This window comes from Pleurodeles waltl, chromosome 1_1 (assembly GCF_031143425.1).
Source record: "Pleurodeles waltl isolate 20211129_DDA chromosome 1_1, aPleWal1.hap1.20221129, whole genome shotgun sequence".
NCBI classification, from domain to species: Eukaryota; Metazoa; Chordata; class Amphibia; order Caudata; family Salamandridae; genus Pleurodeles; species Pleurodeles waltl.
This window is the reverse complement of record NC_090436.1, coordinates 790608129-790633597: the sequence shown is the minus strand read 5'-3', so window position 1 is coordinate 790633597 and position 25469 is coordinate 790608129. Positions and strand designations below refer to the sequence as shown.

General features: G+C 42.0%; 1 protein-coding gene across 11 annotated transcripts in view; it reads left to right on the top strand.

The window, feature by feature from the left end:
* AOPEP (aminopeptidase O (putative)) overlaps window positions 1-25469 on the top strand; it is a 1364679-nt gene that overhangs the window by 17343 nt on the left and 1321867 nt on the right. For 9 of the 11 annotated variants that reach the window (XM_069228042.1, XM_069228023.1, XM_069228053.1 and 6 more), the window contains exon 2: window positions 1391-1511. The exons of the other annotated variants lie outside the window; for them this stretch is intronic. The gene's annotated coding sequence lies outside the window, so the exon portion shown is untranslated. The remainder of the gene's footprint in view (window positions 1-1390; window positions 1512-25469) is intronic. 11 annotated transcript variants of the gene reach the window in all.

Genomic DNA, 25469 nt, shown 5'->3' with positions numbered 1-25469 from the left:
CTCATGGATTATTATAAACACCAGGAAAATCCATTCGGGTATGAGGATATTCAACTTTACAAAACATTAATAAAGGAGTTCAGTGATTCTCAGATAGATCGCAAATGCTTTTGACTGCCATTGGTTTGTATAATCACGAACTCCATACTACATACATCAATAAATTGATATCATTCCCTCATACTAGGTGGGTCTTTCTGAAGCCATACTTTAGCAATTTGTAAGCTAGCTAATAATATCGCCACAAATATAATTCCCTCAAATTTACATAGGATTGAGTTGTAATAGCCTAGTGTTACCAATTTAAGAGTGGGGGAAATTGTAATGTCTAATAACGTACTTAACTCATGAAGCACTTGATGCCAATTGATTTACATTTCATAAACCTATGTATTATCAGCCTTCACCATCTGACATAAAAAGCTTTTAGAATTCGGCTGACAGCCCTGGTGCAACAGCGTTTTGTGCTTAAAATATGTTGAACAAATTTACAATAGTAAATGTTGTGTTGTGATATATTTAAAAGTTTATGACTGACCAAAAGTGTATTCTAACACTGTACTATTAGCAGTCTCAATGAGCCTTTTCTACCACCCGTTGGCAACTAGTCGTAAATTATGAGGCTGTTTCTCCTGAAGCAGATAGTAGACTCTGCCTTAGATTTATGTGCATTTGGTTGGAGTTTAGGATTTCTTTGTATATGACTGGTTCTAGTTTATTCTGTGATTTGGCCTTGAAATATTCCCACTACGACAAATAAAATACACTGTGGACCGTGTGCTAAAAGAATGTACGTTTGTTCTTCAAATATTTGTCCAGGAGTTTGTAATTTTGTATGATCCCATACTTGTACCAATCCGTCATGTGAAAAATTTGAAAAGCCCTGATTATGCCATAAGGACAGATTTTGTTTGGGAATCCGTAATGTAACTGATATAGCAGTCCAGATTTTAGAACAAACTGATAAGAGTTTGTATTTCTTTTTTAAAGTTCAAATATCCATGAGCTGATGTTACATCTCCATATGATAAAAAAAGAACCTGGGATAAGCAGGTGGAGAAACATGACCAATAGTAGAATTGAATACATGGAAGAGCCCAGCCACTCTGATGCTATTGAGTTTTTGCCCTTCTCGGCTTTTTAGATTGCCAAATGAATCATGGCCATGCAATTTCAGTTTTTAAAAGAAAATATTTGGGATCGTCAACGGAAGAGCTTGGAAAAGAAACAGGAATTTAGGTACCATAGGCATTTTGATAACATTGCAACACCTTTGGATTCCTATAAGGAGTCTATTCCATTTAATTAAACTCTGAGTTATAGCTTCTAATGATGTTAAGTAGTTATTTTGAAATATTTCTGTAATTTTAGTTGCAATTGTAATTCCCAGCAGGTGCCCTGTTGTACAGAAACAGTATCAAAAACTGAAATTGCGAGATTGGTATGAGATGTTGAGCCCTGCTACAGCACGAGCATGTGTTCCATAGGGTGAACCCAGTTCTCTATCAAGGGTGAGATTTTATTGGTAATTAATTTATTATATATTTTTGAGTATGTATTAAATAATTATATTGACTGATATGATCTGCAGTTTAATGGATCCATGTACATGTTCAGGAATACTGCTATAGTAGTCTCTCTCTTTCTGTGAGGGTTCATAAGATGCAAAAGTAATGAAGATAGAACTGATATACAAACTTTATAGAATTAAATAATTGTTGAGAAGGTACCTGCTGCCTTGCCTGAGGCAAGCCACTTAATCATTAGAATTATTTGGTTCTCTAGAATAGGAGTCTCAAATGTCTTGTGTTGGGTGGATGATATCAATTGAATTCACAAATATATTCTGAGATTTATGCCTCATTTGGTGTCAATTTATTTTGTATAAGTACTTCTGGAACACTGACATTATTTTTAAGTTATCTTGTATTTGTTTCCTTTCAGCATCCCTGGAAATGTAATTTTTTTTACTCTGAACTTTTAGAGCAAGAAGTTCACCCATATTCTTGCTATTTTTACAATGTTTAAGCCATTCTGCAGCCATTCAGGGCAAGCCTTATGCCACAATTGTTTCTTTATTAGAATTAAATCAATTTAAAATTATTTCCAGAATAGAACATTTCTGCATGAATAATGAAAGGGCAAATTGGTTCTCTAAGATTTGGGGAGAATCTCTCAGCTCCAAGGTTCTTAATAGTTTTTTTTTAATAGTCTTGCTTAAAAGAGCCGCTGTGACCAGATAATTATGTGAGCTTCTCTAGAAAGGGCCGTTGGCTCCACTCACGTTTGGCCCCAGGAGTACATTGTTTGATTGGGCAGAAGTTGTATGCTTCCACAAAAAAGTGCTTGTCCTCCACGCAGCTGTGATCATTTTGCTTATTTATCCAGTTGCCTACACTTGAACTTTTAGGGCGCACACAACATTGGAATTCTACTACAGTGCCTTAGATAACTAAGTAATTTATGGTGTTTTTCTCTAGCAGCAGCACAGTTTGGAGGAGGTGTTGTAAAGATCATGCCTGCCAGTGCGGAGACCCATTTTCATTTCAGTTTGAAGACGTGGTTTTGAACATGTAGCAAATTATGAATTACTATTTCATCAAGTGCACGTTTCTGGCATGTACTTTTATTCCGTAAATGTGTAATGGATAGGTCATTAAGTTTTAGTAAGCCAGATCATGTACAAACAACATTCAGTGGTTATTTAGTTTATAAAATATTTCAGGGATGTCCTAAATGTAATGACTTTACTTTCACAATACTACTATTTCATCTATTTTATTCACTTGCTTTTATACTTTAGTTTTAGGGTCTTGAACATATAAATGCAGACTCCATTTTGTCATAGGCAAAGAAAGTGTCTAGAAAATGGCAGTCTTTAACCTCTTAGGTCTAAAACAAGATGACCTTTAACTTCCTGAGGAACTGTACATTTGTCACATCTTTTTGCCCTCTAAATGTATCATACCCTCCCATCAATTGCATAGACAAAAACACCCAGTGCAACATCAGTGTGGGGCAGTTGCCATTGTGAAGGCCACATAACCATAACCCAAACAATGTAGTCATAACTGAGGTATTTTGTACCTTAGTAGTACATTTACTGATGTGTATAATTATATTAAGACATTCATCAAGAAAGATAAGTCGATAATGCTATTAAAACCAAGTGAAATCGCCATCAAATTGGGGAGAGTAATTTCACCCAGATTGCAGATCTCAGATGAGCACAGCACCAGATTTCATGTTGACTGAAGAAGCCTTCAGCAAGACACTTCGAAGCTCTGCAAAGCATTCCATTCAGCCTTCACTAAGTGCCAGGACTGTGATCTCGCATACATGCAGTCTCCTTGTCCTTGTACTCAAACTAGCTGGCAAACTATTCCAAACAGACAACAAATCATGTTGACCACCTCTGAAACTCAGTTTCATATATATTAATCTGCTAGACCCCGCATAGTGCTTACAGATAGAACAGTGAGGGTGCCGGGGGCTACAAATTGTGATGTCACAATTTTCCCAGTTTTCACTTTTCTTAAAAAGCTTAGCTGCTTTTTATATTCAGTGCTGTTACCAATATGGTGTGTGCTTTACCAGTGTTTTAAAAATAACCACTTTAAAATAAATATGTTGAAATGAATATTCCATTTCTAGTGCTCGAGTGTGCAAATCCTTGAAGAACTGTACTTTGAATTATCACTGCTTCCTGTTAGTAACCCAAAAGCATAGGCACCACTTCAGCTCTGTATTGGGTGAAGTTCTACAGGACTACATAAACCTGTCTTTCACATTCAAGCATTGGTGCATTGAACTAAGTTTGCCCGTGTCACCCTTGGGTATGAAAACAAACCTTGTAGAGCTGGGCCAAAGTCTCTGTTTACCCAACAGAGGGCAGTCATTAACCTACATAGATTTTTAGGTTCGGTTTGACAGTGTAACTTTTATCTGACCTTTTTATCCTGCACCAATGTTATTATTTACTTCTTTACCTACACACAACTACATATTTAATCATCTTCTATTTACTTGTAATCAGGGGTGTGGAATTTATTAAAATATCTACTTGTCCAGGGGACAGGTTGCTTCTCAAATCTACTTGTCCTGTAAAAAGATCTACTTGTCCCTTTGGTGCCTTGTAGTGTGGCGACAAATTATGGCAGCAATTAATAGCCTCTCTGATTATGCCAGGGCTACTACCATAGTAGGGCTTGAATACTTGGAGTTTCAATCGCTACTGTAGCAATTTCCTTATTTTGCCACCTTTCTGCAGATCTGCATACTGGGGCTGGAGGAAGCAGTAAGCAATAGTTTCAGGGCTGGAATGCCTTTGAGTCTGCAAACCTACTAACCTGCATGTTTTAAAGATTTTTACCAGCTTCTCTCTAATATTGTCCCATAATAAGAAAGGTTGGACATTTACTCCTGACAATGGCAGAATTAGAACTTCTTCCAGGGTTGGGAAGAAAGTGGCTGGAGGGAAAATGAACTTGCAAATGCTCAATAGATTTTCACATGAGCAAATCTACACATCGTATTTACCCATGCTAAAATACAGTTCACAAATATTTTATAGGGGTACGACATATACCATGGGTGCACTTTTGTGACTTTCTTTAAGAATTTGGGGCCACATGTAGGTTCAGATTTGTGACCTGCAAATTGCGAGTCGCAAATCCGAATGTAGGATGGTGTCCTTGACACCATCTGTGATTCGCAAGGGCTTCGCAAATGCCCACCTCATGAATAATCATGAGGTGGCTCGCAATTTGCGACCCCCTCGCGAATGGTGGCCTGCTGGAGACAGCAGACCACCATGTCTGTGACTGCTTTTCAATAAAGCAGTTTTTTTTGTTTGTTTTTGTAATGCAGCCCGTTTTCCTTAAAGGAAAACGAGATGCATAACAAAAACGAAAAATGAAACGTTTTCATTTCATTTTTTCAGAGCAGGCAGTGGTCCGCAGGACCACTGCCTGCTCTGAAAAAATGTTTACAGTGACATTCACAATGGGGAAGGGGTCCCATGGGGATCCCTTCCCTTTTGCGAAAGTGTTAGCACCCATTTGAAATGGGTGCAAACTGCGATTGGTTTGCGCCCGCGTTCGCGGTCACAAAACAATCCTACATTGCACTGCGAGTTGCAATTAGGAAGGGAATACCCCTTACCAATTGCGAGTCGCAAACCCGTTTTGTGATTCGGTAACCAGGTTACTGAATCGCAAAACTGGGTTTGTGTATCGCAATGTGCTTTTTGCATGTCGCAAACAGCGAAAGTCGCTGTTTGCGACATGCAAAAAGCTACCTACATGTGGGTCTTGGTCCCTAATTAGGTCTGGTGTTAACAAAGACATTTTGTTTTTATTAAACTTCTATTTCTCTCTCTTTCGGCTGGCTTAACTGTGAGCGATCGCATTCTGCTCTTCCACAAGGAGCATATTGCCACACAAAGTAGTTTTGTTCAGTGTCAGGAACTACAGTGGCAATCAGTGACGTAACAAAACTGGAGGGTGCCCCTTTGCAAAGAACATGGAGGAGCCCCCTCTCCAGACTCACTCAGGGCAGGTGCTGTGCTGGAGGGGCCCCCTGGAGGGCGGCTGCGGGGCCTTTGTTATGCCGCTGGAGGCAACGTGTGCTTTAAGAGTTCAAAAACTTTTTGGGGGGGTTTTGCCAATGTTTGTTACAATGTTGAGGGCCTGGTAGCTCCCACAAGAATAAAGTGTTACAAAAGCCATGTCAAAACAAGACACGCATTGATGAAACTAAAAGACTTATAAAAATATGTCAGATCAGTTGGCTTTGTCAGTGTTTGTTTATTTTCATGCTTCCCATAATCGTGTTGAAAATGGTTACACTGATTTTCCATTAGAAATATTTTTGGGAAATACTAGCATGCATCAACACATTTTACTAAATGACACTTCATTTGCATATAATCAGAGAGCATTCTGGGAGCATTATACTTAGCCTCTTAGCCTAAACTTTTCAAACATGTGTGTACACGTTTTATTTTTTTTTGTACTGGAACCAACGTCAGTAGTGAAGTGTGACCTTAAAACATTTATTTACAGCACTCACCCTAATAATGAAGGCTTTCAAATAATGAACCATATATACAAGTTCGAACAGCATTATCTTTTGGAAACACATTACCTCAACTGCAGAGAATTCCACAAGCAACCAAAGGGTTTGTGCTGCAGGGGGTTGGGCCTACTTGTCCCAAGGACAAAGTAAACATAAAAACTTGTTGCCCTTGACCCCAAACAAGATGTCCCGGGCGTCGGGCTATAGGAATTCCACATCCCTGTGTAATGCTTCATTTTTCCATACAACTTTCCTTTAAAGCCAGACTTACTAGCATTTCCAATGCTTGTTTCTTTTGTTATAGAATTGAACCTATAACAACTGCCTTCATGCAAAGCGTGACCATATTAGGGGCTGTTGTACATGTATTATTGTAGAATATTAACCAGAGGAGATAGAAGTATATAGAGTCGGCCCACTCTTCTTCCAAGTGTAACATTCAATCAAAATGGAGAGAAACCACTAACATTCCTTTCCAACCACAGACTCCCATCCTGTTTGTAAAAAGACTCTCATCCACTAGAGTTCACTAGGGAATTTAGAGGAGAGCAGACCCCATAGTTACACATTCGTCTCAGCTTCTTTTTCTACTTGTTCCTCCAATCCCTGCTTGTTCAAGTGATCACCTTCCTATCATGTTTAAGTGGTCACTCACTAGAACCGAGTGCATTGCAACAAAACTCAAATCCTGTACCACACAGGGCGGTCGCATTAAGTACATTGGTTCTGGGATAGCTTTCTGAAACAAAACTGTTTAAATTCAAGAAAATAATTTGTATGTGACGAATCCAAATGAGTTTGGATTTGTCACATTCAGGAGTTAGGACTGTCCTCAGATCATATTGCAGTTTCATATCCACTAGTAAATGGTTTAATGAAGAATGTGGTAGAGTTTGCAAACAACTGAGGACATTCCTAATAACGGATATTACTTCTGATAGCAAAAGCATATTAGATAGATGCAAGATTGGGGTGGAAGTCTACAAGACATTGATTGTAAATAAAAAATAAAAACAAATCTTACAAAGAAAAGGACTGGAATCGGATGGACAAAGGCACTTTCCCAGAGTGACATAAGAGTCTTCTGGTCCAGGAAGTCATATAGGTATGTTAAGAGCAATGGTGAATGATCTCCAGAGATTTCGGAAGAAACCTGGACCAAATGCTTTAAAGATTTATATTCAGCTCCCAGTAGTTCCTTAGGGTAAACAATTGCTCTCCAACCAGATTTAGACCTATTTGATAATCACTTTTGAGAGTCTGAATACTATTGTACATTCTTTCAAGTACAGCTGTGTTGCAGGTTCAAATGGCATTCCAAAAGGCATTGTCGACGGGAACCCAGAATTATGTGTACGTGTATTTGGGCTACTTTTGCTTTAGCACTGTTGCTTCTACCAGCATATTACTTAAGTCTTGAAGGGGACCTCCAACAAAACCATTAGTTAGGAGGTTCAAAAAAGGGCATCCTAACTCTCTTATTAATTGATTTCTCTGTTAGACTTTGTCAATTTTTGGTGTAAATTGATACTTCAGATGTTGAAGGATGAAGTGTTGATATTAAATTAACCTTTATTGACTGTGATTAAACTATACCATAGTAGAAACAGGATTCTGCTCCAATAAAATAATGGTGGTAAATCAACAGGACACATCCCAATATCTGGGATGTGCTTTGGCCCAAGTGCCTTTTGCACAGTTTCTTGACAATAGTATATCATGCCCCTGAAAAGTTCATGCCTTTCCACCAAAAGTAATGAGCAAGCATTTGAATGTCTTACTTTAGGTGTATGATTTAAGTTTGTTGGACAGCATGCCTACAAATGTGCAGTAACAAGTGAATGAATTGCAGCAGTATTGAAAAATAAATCAACTTTTTGTCAGTGTGAAAAAGACCAAAATCATGGCACTTGTGGGAATACAGAGTTAGAGATTTCCATGTGGGAATCTCCACATGGAAATATTTGCGAACATTGCACTGGCCTCTCTTAAAGGGTTGTTCTGTTTAGTAGTATGTTTGAAGGCAATTTGTCTTATCCCTAATGAATGTATTTAATTAAAAATAGTACCAGTGCCTGAACTCTATTTATATATTTTCTATCCATAATCTCTGGGGAATTAGATTTTGTGTTTAAGCTGGTAAATGCCAATTTAGATACTTAACAAAAATGGCTTTTTGGGAACTGCTAAAGAGTGAGAAGAACTGGGCTTGTATAAACATATTGAACAGAAATTTGCTTTGAAGCACAAGAAGTGTATGATGTGGCTATTGTAGATATAATTTCATATAAAGTGATCTCATAGGTTTGCTCAAATGATAGTGATATTCAATGTGCTACGTCCAAGAAAACATTTATTTTCTTTGAATGCAAAACTGGCTTGGGGTTATCTCCTTTCTGTTTGTAGCTAATGCTTTATTAAGATATGTTTAGTTATGATGCAAGCCACTTTTCAACCATTGCATTCAGCATGTTGAGGTGTGAAGACTTTATTTGCTAACTATCGTATCCTTGAGAACTGAAACAAATTGTTTCATTTGTAAATGAAATACCCTAAATGTGACAGAGTAAGAGAGCTTTTAATTATGCCTTTATGTAGAGCAACTAGATTACATGCTGAAGATAAAGATTTTAAATGTATTTTTCATTAGCCGGCTTTAGATGTTTGCAATGTCCACTGCCTAATTTGTAAAGGCTGTAAATGATAGGAAATTAATTGTATTGTTATAGTACTTTCTTCTGGACATATGTAGATGGACATTATGAAACACTGGTGGATTCCTGATGGGGTGTAAAGTGTAGCAGAATGAAGGAACAGTAGTGTAAGCAACTCTTGTTCAATAGGGGCATTAGGGGCTTGTTTGCAAGAAATAAAGCAAGTCACACTTGCAGGTAGGCCTTCCAGTAGTATTTGTCAAACCAGACGATGGTTAGGCCTCATGAACCAATAGGATATTGTTTTTGTCTGTGGTCTGGCAGCCCAATATTACGTCTAGGAGACTGCTGTTGAATGATGTAAAAACTAGATGAACATTTTGAAATCTATAAAGAAAGTGCGGTAAGGCAATAATTGTGATTAGGTACTTTCTTCACATCAGAGACAAATGCAGTTTATTCCAGAAATCAACAATGATATGAAGGTTTTTCAAGAGGAATTTGGAGGTTGGCCATAAATCTCTGTGCTTTTGTATCTGAAGCTTTATTTGGTCCATCTGAATTGAAGATGTGTGTCTTACTGCTCAGACACTCTTGTGAGGGAATGACTCGGATTGTCTCCCTTTAGATTTTTAGTCTGCAGTGATAGTCATATTCTTCAACTCACTATAAAATGTTTGGAAACATGATTTCTGTGTCAGTGATATATAATTGTATGTCATGTGGATCGGGTTATGTCTCCTGTTTAGCCTTTGCCTAAAAACCGTTGACTAAATTTAAGCATTATGAGACAGAAAAGTCATTCCTTCTTTAGAAAAAAAAATCTCTGGGGACAAATGGCATCACGCCTATTGCACATCTGTGTTTTTATTGTTTGTGGGATAGTGTTATTGGGGAGCCAAAATCTCCCCATATAAGCTGCAGGTTGATGAGCTGGAGATAGCCAAGGTCTGTACACGTTGTAGCATGAACCTCCACTCCACATGATCAATCATTTCTTTGTTGGTTGGTGTAGCAGCAGACACAGGCCACTGGTTACTGTGTTGTACTGCTGAATTGCATGACATATCTGTAGCTCGAGAAGGCAAGCATGTAGAGATAAATCCAGACTCTTTGGTGGATACTAAGTTGGGCATGATATAGTATAATATATCCACTAAATTAATTGCCCAGATATTTACATCATTGTTAATAAGTGATCTTGGCCAACATATTTATATTGGTATAAATATGTGTTTTGTCTATAAGGGATCTACTGCAGAGGATGTCTCATTTCAACAGTAGGATTAATAATGAATGAAGAATGTTTGGAGCCAGTGACTTAATAAGTTCATCATTGCAAAAGAGTCAGTTGGTGTGTTGCAGTTAGTGTCACCAAAACTTGGTAGTGTCAAACCTGAAGAGTGAATGTCTGGAGAACATCAGGAGATACACGTAGAAGCACTTCCTCCAGCACAACTGGGGCCACTGCACTGGAAAGAGATAACTACAGCACCAAAAGAGCTATGCAAAGTGGAAGGGACCATCAATACTTATGTATGCTGTCTAGTAGAAAAATTAACTCTCCTGACCTGAACTCTCATTCCTATCCCTGTATTGGAGTTGTAGAAAGGCATAAAAAGAAGTACTTGCCATGTGAAATTGCTTAGACTCTGCTTCCCCCAACTTTCATTACTTACTCCTGAAAAGGGGTGGCTGTGACATAAGGTGTTGTCGTGAGTAGGAAACACATAGTTCAGATAAAAATGTATCAAAAAACAAATTAGAAGTCATCGGGTGGGAGGGAGCCTTACAAGCCAAAATGGCAGACACTCCTCTCTAGAGCACTGACCGTCAGCCCAAACATTTGATGACACCCATGTCTGAAGCCCACCACTTGGGATGATTAGCCCTTCTAGACTTCAATACTTGGTGCCCACACCACTGGCGGGGCTGGTACCTGAACGAGCATGATGGGCCTAATGAGGAGGGCCGCAGGCTCACCTGGCCATGATGCCCGAAGTGCCTGGGGGGCCATTCACGTGCCCTGTGAGTGAGTTTGGTGTTTCCACTTCCTGCGGCCCGCCTGTGCCTGCTCTGTGGTGCGCTGACAGTGAGCGGACTGCATCTATAACAGCCTGCAGCTGAGTTTTCCAGAAGACTTGGGCAGGCTGTAACCTTGGGCCAAAGGGTGCAGACTGCTGTTGGCTCTCTGAAATTGGAGGTGGGGGCTGTACTACAACCTTTGAACACCAGAGGCCCCACCTCCTGTCCACCACATTGGCACTCACAACGGAGCATGTGGAGTGTTGACCGTGCTGCAATGGCCTGCTGACCTCACAAGCCCAGGGCAAAGCAGACAAGCCTGAGGCAGAGGCCTGTTGGGGGAAATCGTGTAAAGTCCCTGCCTGACCGGGAAGCAGGGGACTGACCTGGGTGCTGTGGTCCGCAGTGAATACCACCCCCTCACTGAGAGTCTGCTGGCACTTCACATGGGGCGCGGTGAGGTCGACAATGCTATTCCTCTAACTGGTCCCATTGACGCTTTCTGGAGGACCTTGGCAAGCCAATCAGTGGTGCTGGAGAATACTGCTCATCATTGGCTCCCCGAGCTCAGAACAAGCGCTGGGTTATCCCTTGCAACAGCTGGGGGCCCCTTCCCAACTTCCACCACTGCATCGGCACTCAGTTTGGAGTGCGAGGCGGTGATAGCAGGGCCACAGGGCACAGCTCCACCAGTGCAAGCGAACAGTCGACCCAGAGGATCCTTGAGCTTTACAGCCTGCTCCTTGTGATAATCGCTGTGTGAACTTGGGAACCCTCTCTCTTTCCTCCCTCCCCCAGTGATGCAGTGTGTGCTTCCTGCAACTGACTGACTGGGGGGGAGGCTAGGGGACTCACTGTCACACTGCCCTACTCTTCATTCCTCCCTCCCAGGTCGTGATTGGCGGAGGGACCCATGGGCGGCTTTCCAGGGGTTGAGGAGTCCACACCGGGAGATACCCTCCTATCCTGGTAACTGTACTGCTTTAACATTGCAGAGGACTCGGAATTGGAACTGAGAGGAGGGGGGCCCCTCTCCGCTGTGACAGCTGTGCCAGTATGCTTTAGGGTGCACACCCTCTTCTGGTGAACTGCAGGATGTGCCCGGCTTCGGGTCCAGCCACACCGACATATGAACACCCATGGGAGCGTCACTGATGCTTGACTGCACCATCCTCAGTGACAGCACAAGACTATGGGACCTACCTGCTCTACTTCCCACACAATACTGGGCTGTACTTTGTTGGCTCTGCTCCTGATTACCACTGAGGGGGAGTGCATTCCCCTCCAAGAGATACGATTCCCACTCTGTAACCAGTGGTGACGGGGACTTCATTCACCATCCCAGACACACCAATACTACGTGACATCTCTCTTCTTTAGACATCAGACAACTGGACAGTATCCTAGTCACAACTGAGAACTCCCATGAAACCAGGCTTGGGTCATTAGCAACGCAACTGAGCGTCTTATAGGACGACCATTGCAAACCTGCGGACAAAGATGCCAATGGGGAAAAAAAATTGCATCCCTGCAACTGCTAGCCACGGAAATCAGCGTGTGATCTGGGACCTCTAAGACCAAGTGGGTCAACTTGAAGGACAGGCAGAAGATGTGGAGTGACACTAACGCAGGAGTAAGATCCGGATCCTGGGCCTTCCAGAGGGAGTAGAGGGTTGAGACCAACTGGCATACCTTGAAACCTTGTTCAAATTGTTTGTTCTACCATCCAATATCATCCCCTTCTTCTCCTTGGAGAGGATCCACCGAGTACCTCCCCACTGCACTCCCCATGTTGGCCAAGGTGCCACACTTTAAAGAACACAATACCATCTTGCGGATTGCCAGACTGGCTGGCCCCCTGCGGGGGAAGACAAGCTCATAATGTTGTTTTCAAACCATTCCCGAGGCATCCAACGCCAGCGATTCTCCTTCCTGGAAGTCAACTACGTCAAATGGGCTTTCAGTATTCCATGTTGTTCCAAGCCTGCCTCAAAACGAGGTTGAACAGTGACTCCACCTTCTTCGCAGACTCCAAAGATGTGTGGGACTGGGCGAACCACTATTGCTGTACCGCCATTGCAGGCAGGGGAGGGCCCCCTCAACCACACCCGAAACAACAGAACGAATCACGAGCAGAGGCTTCCCCTGGCCCCTCCACTGAGTTTTCCTGCTCTGGATCAAAGCATCGAAGACCGCAGAGGAGCTGTTCCAGCAGCCGTCAAACTGGGAACTGGCGCTGGAGCCACGGACGATGAGAGGGGTCCACAACAAATTTTTAACTCTGATGATGAAACTGGTCCATCCAACGACTCTTGGAAACAGTGGACACTAGCATTTAATCCCCCTACTCTGTGGCACACTTTACATGGAACCTGTCGAACACCCAGTGTTACAGACTATACTTACTAAGGGGGGAGAGGCGTCACCTGATCACATGGTTATACAAAGCTATTCATGAACTTACTGGGACTCTCCTGACAGCACTGTGGAAAAAGTGGGAGGATGATCTTGGGAGGGCACTTACTGACAAGGAATAGTAACAGGCCTCGGAATTCCCTCTGCTTGTCTCTGAAAACATACATTTTTGCTTTAAAAATATACAGTTCTTTATGTTTCACCTGGCCCACCTAACCCCTAAACAATTAAATTGTTATTTCCCTGAGGCACAACTCTGCTGTCCATGGTGCCACTCGCCAGATTTAGATCCAGGTCATATGCTGTGGTTCTGCTGACCCTGCAAGTTTATTTGTGATTGATACACACCACATTATGGGAGGTCACAGAACTACCTGACATTGATAAATGAGTAGCCTGCACTTTCGGTATCTTCAAGCTCAGAAAACAACATAAAGTGTAGGCACGCTTTGCAGCCCTCGTACTTCTCCTAGCCAAACGTACGCTCACACTACAGTGCAGAGCCATGGTGGCACCCCTAGTAGCTGCATGGCATGGAACGATGCGAAAATGGGGGAGGGCAGAGGATGAGGCTCTGTTATGCGGAGGTCCACCACCTGGTAAGGAACCCCTGTCCCCCGCATGGGATACCTTTCTTTCCCACTTCTTAAAGCTTTTGGGAAACTACAACCTCTCCCCATGAACTACACTTGTCTTCACCTCACATTATACTCAGAATGCTCACATCTCAAGACACTGCATCCCACTTTCCTATTTCGCCTCCCATGCCCCATGCATGTCTCTCCTTGAACCAGGGCCCTTTCCTGACATTCTTCTAATTGAGACAGCATATGACTTGGTGTTTTGCTTCACTAATGGCCGAGCTGAAATACTCATGCACTGACAAAAATCTCTGGAATGCGCTTCTTAGTCCAAAGAAGACATTTATTATTTCACTTTGCAAGACTCGTAAAAGGAGATTAGCATGCTGAAAGAACACGTTCAAAAATGGTCACAGCAATGAAACGAAGCATGTACAAATGATTCTCCACTGCAATATACACAGCAAATATATGCATGTATATCATAATGCAAAGCATATAATGAATTAAAAATATGCATCACCATGAGGCAAGGGCACAACTGCTTCATCTCCCACCTATTCATCATCAGATCGCCAGAACCCAGAATCAATCGAGGTGAGAGAGATCAATTATCCTCCCGGGAAGGATGACAAACCCCAGCGCCCTGGGTATGTCACAGATCTGCAGGATTCTCTCAGTCCCCGGTCCATCCGGTCTCAGCCTCTTATACTTTGAACAAACAAGAGAGGAAAATTCTAGAACCTCCCTAACACTGCAGAAGTTTATTATTAAAAAAAATGCTGATTACTTTAGGCCAGCTTTGAAAAGAACACGTTGGGACTTGGCCACAATCCCAACGTGCCAATTCAAAACAAGACCGTTCCCTGCCGTCTTAGTACATTCTTATCAGCCTAAGCGCTTGGTGGGAAAGAACATGAAAAATAAAAACATGTGCACATTGTACAATGTGGAAAACTACTTGCAGCTTTTAATGTGGCAGTGGCTAATGCTAAAATAAAGTCAATAAGCATAATGAAGCTAGTGGTCACTAATGTGACGGTGTACTGCTAGGCTAAGTGCAATGTGGAATCAGTGGTCAAAACTCATATATCATTACATCTGGGGAACTCACCGCCGCATATCATTGTTACCCTTGCTCTAACCACTTATCTACATATACTCAGGAGCTCTTTTCCCACCCAACCCTTCCTGCCATCACCCCCCCACTCCCCCGACCATCTACCCCAGTTCCGGCCTGCACTCCTGTTGGGTGGCTCACATCTCTATGCCGGAGGTATGTAAACATGCTTTAATGTTCAAACTCAACTCAAGTGATGCTTTATTACTATGCTCTGTACATATATATTCTGTTGCTATATCCAATATGTTATTTCACACTTAAGATCTAGTTGCTTGTGTTTACTTTGTTGTAAAACCCAATAATAACATTTACCAAAAAAAGCTGAAAAAAACTAAAGTATTTAGGAACTCGAGGAAACAGGCATTCAAAGCTTAGTAAGTAGTAGAATGTACTCTAAGTCAAGGTATGTTAGAAATTGATTTCTGGTTGGTAGAGGTATGCACCCTGTCCAAGAAGGAACCATGATCCTAGTCAGGGTGAGTCACAAACACTCCCTAAATTAACCTGTGCTCTAACCCTGATAGCTTGGCACATCGGTCAGGCTTAACTTAAGAAGCAATGTGTTAAGTATTTGCGCAACACTTCAAGCAGTAAAACATTGAAAACACCATACATGCTTAGAACAATAGAGGTTAATTTAATAAACAGAACAAGACCAAAACAGCAAAAATCCAATTAGTAGAACTCACAAAATGGATTTTTAAAGAATAAACGGAAATTTAGTGCTTCAAAGCATTAATCAGGTCACCCTGGACCGGGTCAAATCTGAAAAGAATGGCCGACCATGATGTAGCGCTGGTTGAATACAGGGACCAGCCTGGGTCCGCTGAAAAGTACCTGGGCTGTGTCGACATTGAGGAAGATGTGAGATGAGGGGGCAATGAGGCTTCGTTGATCCCACGGCTGCAGGTGATTCATCGTTTCTGAGCCAAGCAAAGTCGTAGATGCGTTGGAACTGGAGATGATGCGCCATGTCGATGATGATGCGATATCCCCAATACTCGCACCAGAAGCGATGCATTGGTGTTGATGGAGACACGCTGGTTCTGAGCAGCGCAACTGCGTTGATGCGTGGTTTCTGGACTAGAGCAGCACTTTATACCCATTTCCATGGGCCCAGGGCTGGATTGGCACCACTTGGAAGGGCAAGACCCACAGCTGGCAGAGTCCTGGCACTGTATGTGATGAGTTGGAAGCCTTTATGTCCCTGAGACATCAGAAGAACAGGAGGCAAGTGAGCAAGCCCTTGGAGTCATTGTGGTTCTGGTTCAAGTTATGTGGGTTCAGTCCTTCTCACTCAGTCAAGGAAGGCAGAAGGCAGCAGGGGAGCACAGCAAGAAACCAGTTCTTCCAGAGCAGCAGTCCACCAGGGGAGCCATCCATGTAGCAGCCCAGCAGTCCTTCATCCTGCCAGTGTATCCATAGATCTAGAAGTGTACAGAGTTGATTGAGTCAGAAGTCCAGTTCTTATGCCCAGTGGTGCCTTTGAAGTGGGGTAGACTTAATAGAAAGGCTTTGAAGTGCACCCTTCCTGCCCTGGCTCCGGTCTCACTACAGGGGGTATGAAGCCCTTTGTGTGGGGACAGGACACAGCCTATTCAGGTGTAAGAGTGAGGCTGTGGCCAACTCCTCCCTCCCATCCTGCCCAGGATGTCCCATGAGGATGTTGATGGACCATGAGTCACACCTAAGCTCCCTTTGTGTGTGACTGTGTAGTGGGAATGCATAAGCCCATTTGTCACCCCACCCAGATGAGTATTAGAGACCGGCTGCAGGCACACAGGGCTAAGAGCAGGAACATGCCCACTTTCTTAAAAGTGGCATTTTCAAAATTGTAACAATAAATCTGACTTTAACATTAAAGAGGATTTATAATTACACTTCCATAGGTACCAAATATGACAGATCTAACCCTGCCTAATCATGAATTGCAGTTTATTAAATGTAATAAGGAATCCACAATGTTATCCATTGGGAGGGGAAGTCCTCATAGCAGTGAAAAACAAATTTGGGAGGTTTTCACTCTCAGGACTTGTAAAACGTGAACGTATATGCCTTGCCGTTTATTTACCCTGTACCCTGCCTTATGGGCTACTTAGGGCCTACGTTAAGGGTGCTTTATGTGTTACAAAAAAAAAAAAAAAGGAGTTTAAGGCTTGGCAAGGGGTTTAAAGGCCAAGTCAACGTGGCTGTGTAACACTGTATTCAGGCTTCAGTGGCAGGCCTGGGACAAGTTTTAAATTGTTATGTAAGTGGGTGGCACAAGCAGTGCTGCAGGCCGACTAGTACTATTTAATTTACAGGCCCTAGGCACATGTAGTGCATTTTACTAGGGGCTTATAAGTAAAATAAACATGCCAGTTTGATATATACCAATCAAACCATGTAGAACATATATGGGTAGTAGTGGAATATTCGCTGAACCTCCACGCAAAATCGTAGTAATGTAGTGGGCGATGTCAATGAAAACAAACAAGCAGGCTATATAGTGCTGGTCAGGTATACAAGCCCTACTACCCTGAGCTGATGATTTTTTGGTCATGAGAGGAACTAATACAAATAGTTTAACCAGAAATACCCTACGCACACGTTTAGGCAAGGTTTTTAACTTGGTCTGAGCAAGATCCCTTCACATTTAGGATGCGTAGATGAGCAGATATAGTTAAAGTTCTTTGATAAAAGACAAGTTGAGTTATGTCTATGTGCATATACAGTATTTAAGGTAGAAACAGGTTTGAAAAATCTTTCAATGATCTTTATTTCCAAAGGAGCTAGGCGTCTATTTAAATGTTCAATTTTAGGAATTTCCGAAGGAACCATATCATAATTGGAGAAATAATATTGATAATGTCCTGCCCCATAAAATAAACTCAATAACAAACTACAAGAAATTCCATAAGTCACAAGGATGTGGTGATAGGTAATACCCTCTGAAATGGAGGCAGGCATTTGAGTACACACATAGCAGTCCTTTGCCTTCGTGGGCTCTACATATTCATACAACAGGTGGAAATATACATTTGCAGAATAATTTCCTTTAGATGTATCTACGTGTAATGCTTTCTCATTTAACCTACTACCTTTCCTAGAACTAATAGTTCAGGAAGGAATATCAGAAGATGTCCCTCCCTCTAGAGGAGTAGTGGGAGAAAGCCCCCCTACCAGAAATTTTATAATTATAATAAGCAGAACAAGTAATGAAGTACCTATGATACAGCTACGTCTACTTCTTGGATTTATCTTCATTACATCTTCAGATCTATTATCAAGCAAAATATGGCAGCAACAAATGTCTCCTTAATGATTTGATCAATACGATCAGGAAAATAGACCTCAAAAGTTCAAAGTTCATTCAATGTTAGAACATGTACATCTTTGTGAGGCCTCCTTATCCTACTCCGTGTTCTCCTAAATGACAACCCTCATTCTTCTATTGGGGCCTAAGTGTCTTCCCAAGTTCTATATCCCCATCAACATAAATGTCTCTAATATGGACACAGACTAGGCTACCAGATGACGATGAAAGTTCCAAATACAGGTCAATCACAATGTCCAATTTACAGAGGCTCAGCTGAACCAGTATGCTGATGCCAACATTCCCAGAATTCTTGATGTGTGTCATTTGCAAAGTAGGTCCATTCAGGTGAAGAGTACCTGCAACTTTGTATTCATGCTCTTATTGACTTTCTCTGTTTTACACCTCTGTCCTCTCTCTCACTCAGATCAGAATTTTCAGTCTCCTCCGTAATCGTTAATGGCACACACTCTTTAGACCGTGTCACTCCTTCTTGCTCCTGTTGCCTAGGCCATCGGTCTCCAGCTTCCACTCACCTTCCAGTAGCACTCGTTCCCTCACCAGTGTCTGATTCCGAGTCTTATTCCTGCTCCTCAGGACAAACTTCAATCGGTTCTGCTTCAGAGTCGGACGTGATTTGCTTCTGTTTGGTCAAGTACTGTTTCAAGCTCAGATTGGTCCCCAACAGTTTGATTGACCTGTTCCAGTTGTCTTTCATGCACTGCTGGCTCTTCCGGGACAGGCACTTTTTCATCAAGGGGAGTCTCCACCCTGTGAGTGTGAGAAGCATGGATCCAGTTAGGGAGACCATCACACTTGACAGCAGTCGCCGTCACCAGGATCACCTGGTAAGGCCATGCCAACGAGGTTTCAGACACATCTTTCAGATGTGTTTCTTCACCTAGACTCAATCACCAGGACTGAGGTCATGGCACTGTTCTCGTTATGGGGAGGCTGTGACTGTTCCAACCTGATGTGACGCAGAACTCACCACAACAGCTAGTCCCTTGGAATAGTTTAGGACCATGTTAGAGTTATATTCAAGAGTGCATTCACAGGAAATGCTGGCAGTTTCATCATTCTCGCCATCAGGATTTTGTGGGGGGACAATCCAGTCTTTCGATCAGGTACACTCTGAAGACTTATCAACAGAGACATTGAACCACACTTTGCCAACCTCGTTTTCAGTGTGTCATTCACTTGTTCAACAAGACTGGAAGCCACAGGTCTATAACCTGTAGTCTCTGATCCATCAGCCTAACAATTTTAGGACCTCATTATTGAAATGAGTTCCTCAATCTGATTCCAAAGAGGTTGGGAAGCCAAACCTCGAGCTGAGTTCTCTCAATAATAGTTTTGCCACAGTAAGTCTATCATTTTGCCTAGGTGTGTGCGCTTCAACCCAAAGGGAAAAGAAACATACAATGACCAAAACGTACCTCAGTCCACTGCACACGGGCATCTCAATGAAATCCATCTGAATTCTGATAAAGGATACTCCTGACTTCCGTATGTAACTCACTGTAACTTTAGTCCTCTTACAAACGTTGTTCTGTTGACACACAAAAAACCTGTGACACAGCGCTTCAGCCATTACTCTGAATTTGGGATCTAACCAAGTTTGCCTGAACAACTTTACCATAGCATCACTACCAATTTGAGCAGGGCCATTGAAACGTCGAGCCATAGGTGGTAACAGACTATTTGGCAATACTGGCCTTCTGCCCATTGAAACCCAAATGTCATCATCTCTCTTGACACAACCTGCCTGTTCTTCCTCGGGCACCTCTTCCTGTGACCTTTTCACCTCATCCCAGGCGTCAACCGTTGTCAACAAGAGGTTAAAGTTAGTCCCATCCATTCCTTCATTTTTTAATTCCCCATTAAATGTACAAACATTATGCGCACAATACCTTGCAATCTCATCGGTGTACCTATTACCCAAAGTCACAGGATCATCTCCAGAGTGGTGTGCAGAACACTTAGCCACTGCTCACTGTTCGGGCACTTCAAGTGCGTCGAGGAGATTTTTCACCTGTTCACCACTCCGGATCCAGAGGACATAATAAATCCTCACTGAGACCACAGTTGCTCAAATTCATGAACAACACCAAAGCTATACTGACTATCAATAAAGATCATCACTTTCAATTGATCACAAACACAACATGCCCTTGTAAGAGCAATAAGTTCTGTCACTTGAGCCAAAAATATTCCTTGAAGCCAAGAAGCTTCGACAACTCCAGACAAGGTACAGACAGCATAGGCCTATCTCAGACTTCCTCCACTGTCTTTTAAACATGAACACTTCAATATAAAGGACATAATCGGATTTCAGCGATGGTTCGTCTCGTATATATCTGGTCTGGGTTTGGTACATAGTTCAGTGACATCAAGGCAATCGTGGTCTCCCTCACAGTCTTCAACTGATCCTTGACCCGCGGTTGGTAATAGTCTATCAGGATTTAAGATCTCACATCGTTTGACTATTACATTCTCTGCGGTCACAATCACTTGTTCATATTTTGTAAGTCTATTGCTGGTCAGATATTGAGTCTGTGTCCTCATCAATAAAAGCTCAACTGAATGAGGCACGTACACAATTAATGGATGTCCCATAACAATATGTTCACACCCCTCAGTTGCAGTGCTAACTGCAGGTACCACTTTAAGGCAGCCAGGCAACATAGACGCGACAGGATGCAACATAGCAGAAAATTATACCACTGCTCTCTTGGCTTTCCCGTGCATTTGTGTCGGCACTGAGCGAGCACAACCCTCCCTCTCACTGCAGAAAAGTACAAAAGATTTATTGTAATCAGGCATCCCTAGAGCCGGGGCATGACAGAGAGATTCTCTCAGCTCAAGAAATGCAACCAGGCAGTCGTCCCATGGTACTGGATCAGGCACACCCTTCTGCGTCAGCCTCTGTAAAGGTTTGGCCACTAGGGGAAAAATTAGGTATCCACTGTCTACAGAAGCCACCTTTCCCAAAAACATTGGAAACTCCCTCTGTATAGCTTGTGGATCCATTTTCAGTATAGCTGAAATCCTCTCTTTTGAATCCTTTCTCACTCCTTTCTCAATTTGATGTCCAAGGTATTGAACTGTTTTTTGGCAATACTGCAATTTCCCAGGGGACACCTTATGTCCATTCTCAGCCAGGTGGTTTAACAGTACAATAGTATCGTGTTTACATGCTTCTGAGTATTCGATGCTGCCATCAGGTCGTCGATGTACTGAATCAAGACTGAATTGCAAGGCATAATCAGAGATTCCAGATTTTTCTTTAGAATCTGTGTAAAGATCGAACGAGATTCAGTATACCCTTGTGAGACACAACTCCATGTTAAGGCCCTGTTTCTGAGCCGGAAAGCAAAAGGGAACTGACTGTCTTCATGAGGCGGTATTGAAAAGAAGGCCTGACACAGGTCAATGACAGTGAACCACTCAGCCTCACATAGTATTTGAAACAATATCACAGCTGGATACGGAACCGCAGGGAACAACAATATTGCTTACTTTTCTCAAGTCTTGTACAATCCTGTACTTTCCGTTTGGTTTTTGAAGACCCATGATGGGAGAGTTACAAGGACTTCCCATTATCTCCTTCAAAATTCCCTGCTGAATCATCAACTCGATTACAGGAGTTATTCCAGCAAGCTTCTTAGGGGTCACATTATATTGTGAGGTCTTTGGAAACTCAACTTTTGGTTTGACAGTGATTCGGACAGGTTCCACACCTTGTATCAGTCCGATTTCCTTTCCTTAAAAATCCCACACTTCATGCTTAACAGGGTCCCTCAAATTCAAGGGCAGATCATCGACTGTTAACAGAGTAGGTAACGTGCAGTATAACTAGTTTTTCAGCAACTTAAAGGCAGAATCTTCATCCGGAGTATGAACCTCGGTTCCTGCTAGGGTACAATAAATGACGCAATTTAATTTCTCCATCAAATCTGTTCCCAAGAGATTCACTGAACTACAGTTGCATATTATGAACTTGAGCCTGTCTTCAAAGGATACCATTTTAACTGAAACTGGGACGGTTTCCTGAACTGTCATCTGTCTATTTTCCATACCAACAACTTGGATTGTTTTTCCTGAGAGGTGTAGGTTTGTGACTTCTACTTTTCCCAGAGTAGAATGGGTATCACCAGTGTCAACCAAACATGACTCTGGGTTGCCATCCACTTCATTATCTACAAATGGTCCACTCTGGTCTACCTCCTACGCAGTGCCAAGTACGCAGTCTGACTTCCTTCTCCGGCACCGTCGGGCTGATTGATCAGAGCAATTTCCTTTGCCCGTATCAAACAACGGATATTGCTGGACGGATTTCCATTATGCATTGCATTCACATTCATCCTCAGACCTTGATTTGGATTTTGACGTATGCCAGTAGCATTTTGCTGTGGCATTGGGGGTTGAGGGACTTGCATGGTTGGGGCTTGAGGCACATTGAAATTTTGACTCCTAGGTCTTTGAACTCCCTGCATCTGATTAAAGTTAACAATCTACAAACCCTGCATTTCGAGCGTGGTTAGCAGGATTTAAATGACATTCCTGTATTCAATGTTTGATTCAAACACGACATAGGGTCATCCTCTTTAAACTATTTACATTCATTCCTGTACTAGGATCTATTGGGACATCGCAACCTCTCACTTGTGCTGGATTTTGTGATTGTTGCTATACACCTTGCATTGCTATGGACATCTGGCTAGTTTTCTGAGCTGCTTTCATCCGAACAAGCATCAACTTCTCTTTGTGCTTTTTCTGCTTCATTTCTATTAATCATGGCAGTATTTAGGGTTATGCAAAATCTCATCAATGGACTTATTCTGCCAACAAATCAAATCCTACTGGATCATCAAACTAATCTCTGGGCTCAAACCCTTCACAAACCTTGAAACAAACTCTCATATATTTTGCCTCTGAAGTCTCCATACCACTATACTGTTTTTAGGCCTGTAGTAATCTCTCACAATAGACATATATCATCTCCTTTGGTTCTGGGGTTGTCCTGTCAATTTTAAAACAGTCCCTATCCTGAGGGGGGGCACCTTCCCTTTCAGAAATGTTATAGCCTCCTGATACTTCTTCATAACCAATGGTGAGGGGACCCTTGGTTACTAGATTCCTAGGTGGTCCCTTCTCAGACCAGAAAACACCTATCTCACATTCCGCCCACAAATCACTCGGAACAACAATGTCAAACAACGTGTTTAAATCAACCCACAACACCTGCGAAATCTTCAAAAACCGTTCAACCTGTTTGTACCATTTAAATAGTTTCTCTCACAATTTTGGGAAATCATTGGTAAATTATGCAAGATCACTCCTACTTCATGGGACGTGTATATAACCCCCTCCAGGTAACTCGCTCAAAGAGAACGTTTTGATGCTTCCCTCTGCTCCAAACAGAGGTGGTTCACCTGAGGGTTTCTTCACTTCTTTCTTTTTTGCCCATTTGGTCTCCCACTTATCCAATTCATTCCATTTCCTAATGTTATGAATCAGTTCCTTAATCTGGGTCTTTAATCCTGGTGTCTCAGACATATCTTTGTCATTAAAACACACCCGATAAATTCTTTCCAAGTTTTGTTTTATTCAAATCTACCTCATATTTCTATGCTAATTCTGCCAACTTATCATGTACTTGGCCAGCTCGTTTGGTAATGTCCCTACACTTGAAAGCGAGCTCATCTTCTTAACATGTATCTAGCCTCTCCAATCCAAGATTTCCAACAATCCTGGCATCCAGTTCTGCTACTAATTTAGTCACATCTAAAATTCTCTCCCTTCGGGGGTGATGGAAGCGTCCCCTCACTCAACTCGGTTTCCGTTAAAGAATTGTGCCCACTCATCTATTTCATTGGCACTAATGGACCGTGTAACCACAGGAATCTTTAGGGTGGACTAATTTTCCTGACTCAAAGATGGCTCCCAGACTGGAGTAGTATGAGTAGGCATCTTTCGGTATGATCCTAAATGACATGTTCATTGCCATATCTGCGCTTGCCCCACATGTAATACAAGTATGAGTTGGAATTAAAGGAACAAAATCTTTGGTACTCGAAACATTGGAGACTCCACTCTGCATTGCAGCGTTCCCAGAAACTGTAAGGGCATCCACAGTACTCACTGTAGGATCAAGGGGAACAAGAGGACCTCCTCTCTGAGGCACACAAGTTTCCCCAGTATAAGGAACTCCCACCGGACTAGGGTTCAAATTTGTTGGAGCAATCACAGTAGCAACTGGACCACTACCACCAACATTGTGATTTCGATTCTCTTCTCTATTCCCATTATAAGGGGGTGGACGTTGTGAAAGTAACACGTCTAAAACACTATCTCCAGAATCCCCATCACTATCCAAACTCATGTCATCTGGCTCCCTTGGTTTCCTTTCTTTCGATTTTCATGTTGCTTTCCTTTCCCCCTCTACCTCAGCTGCTCCCTTTATCATATCTATTCTCTGTCTCTTCTAGTCAGCATCCCATCTAGCATCGGCATAACTCTGCACAGCTTTCTTTACCCTACTTTGATATTTCTCTATTTCCTTTGCATAAGCAACACATTACCAAGTATTAAGTGCTTCACACTATGCAGGTCTAGCATATGGCTTCATTTCATATTACGCTCTCCTTAAATTTTCAATAGCTCATAGTTCATTCAGCTCTAAAGATAGGAAAGGGTCTAAATCTTCACTAACTAAATCTTCCTTAAATCACAGTTTCCCAGGACGATGACATCACAGTTGAAACGTCTCGAATGAAACCCTAATTAAATTTAATTGTAAGTTACAATTTCCAACTCCTGATGCATCCTTTTGTGATACTCGTCAGTCTCAGCAAATTCAAAAGAGTCACAACTGCCAAGCTTCCAGAACACTCCTCACTTGTCATTGCAGAGTTCATCCCAGGCTTTCTTATTTTTCACGCACAATAAACTTCTTTTTGACTCTGTCTCCACTCCTAACACCTGCATCTCAAAAGAAACATTGAAGAAAAACAACTCCACAATAAATGTTAAATGGAAAAAGAAACATATATGTGTAGGCCTTCACTCCAGCCAAGTTAATAAAACACAAATCTATTTTCAAATTACATAATTCTAAACACTGCATATAAGAACATACAAGACGGGTATGCAAAATAATACTATTAAAACGTTAGTCTCGGAAAGATAATCATAAAATGTTGATTATATGCCATAATCAAAGATGCACTCTACTCACATGCTTTGCAGTGCAGGAATTAAATGAATCATATTAGATGTTACACAACATGTGG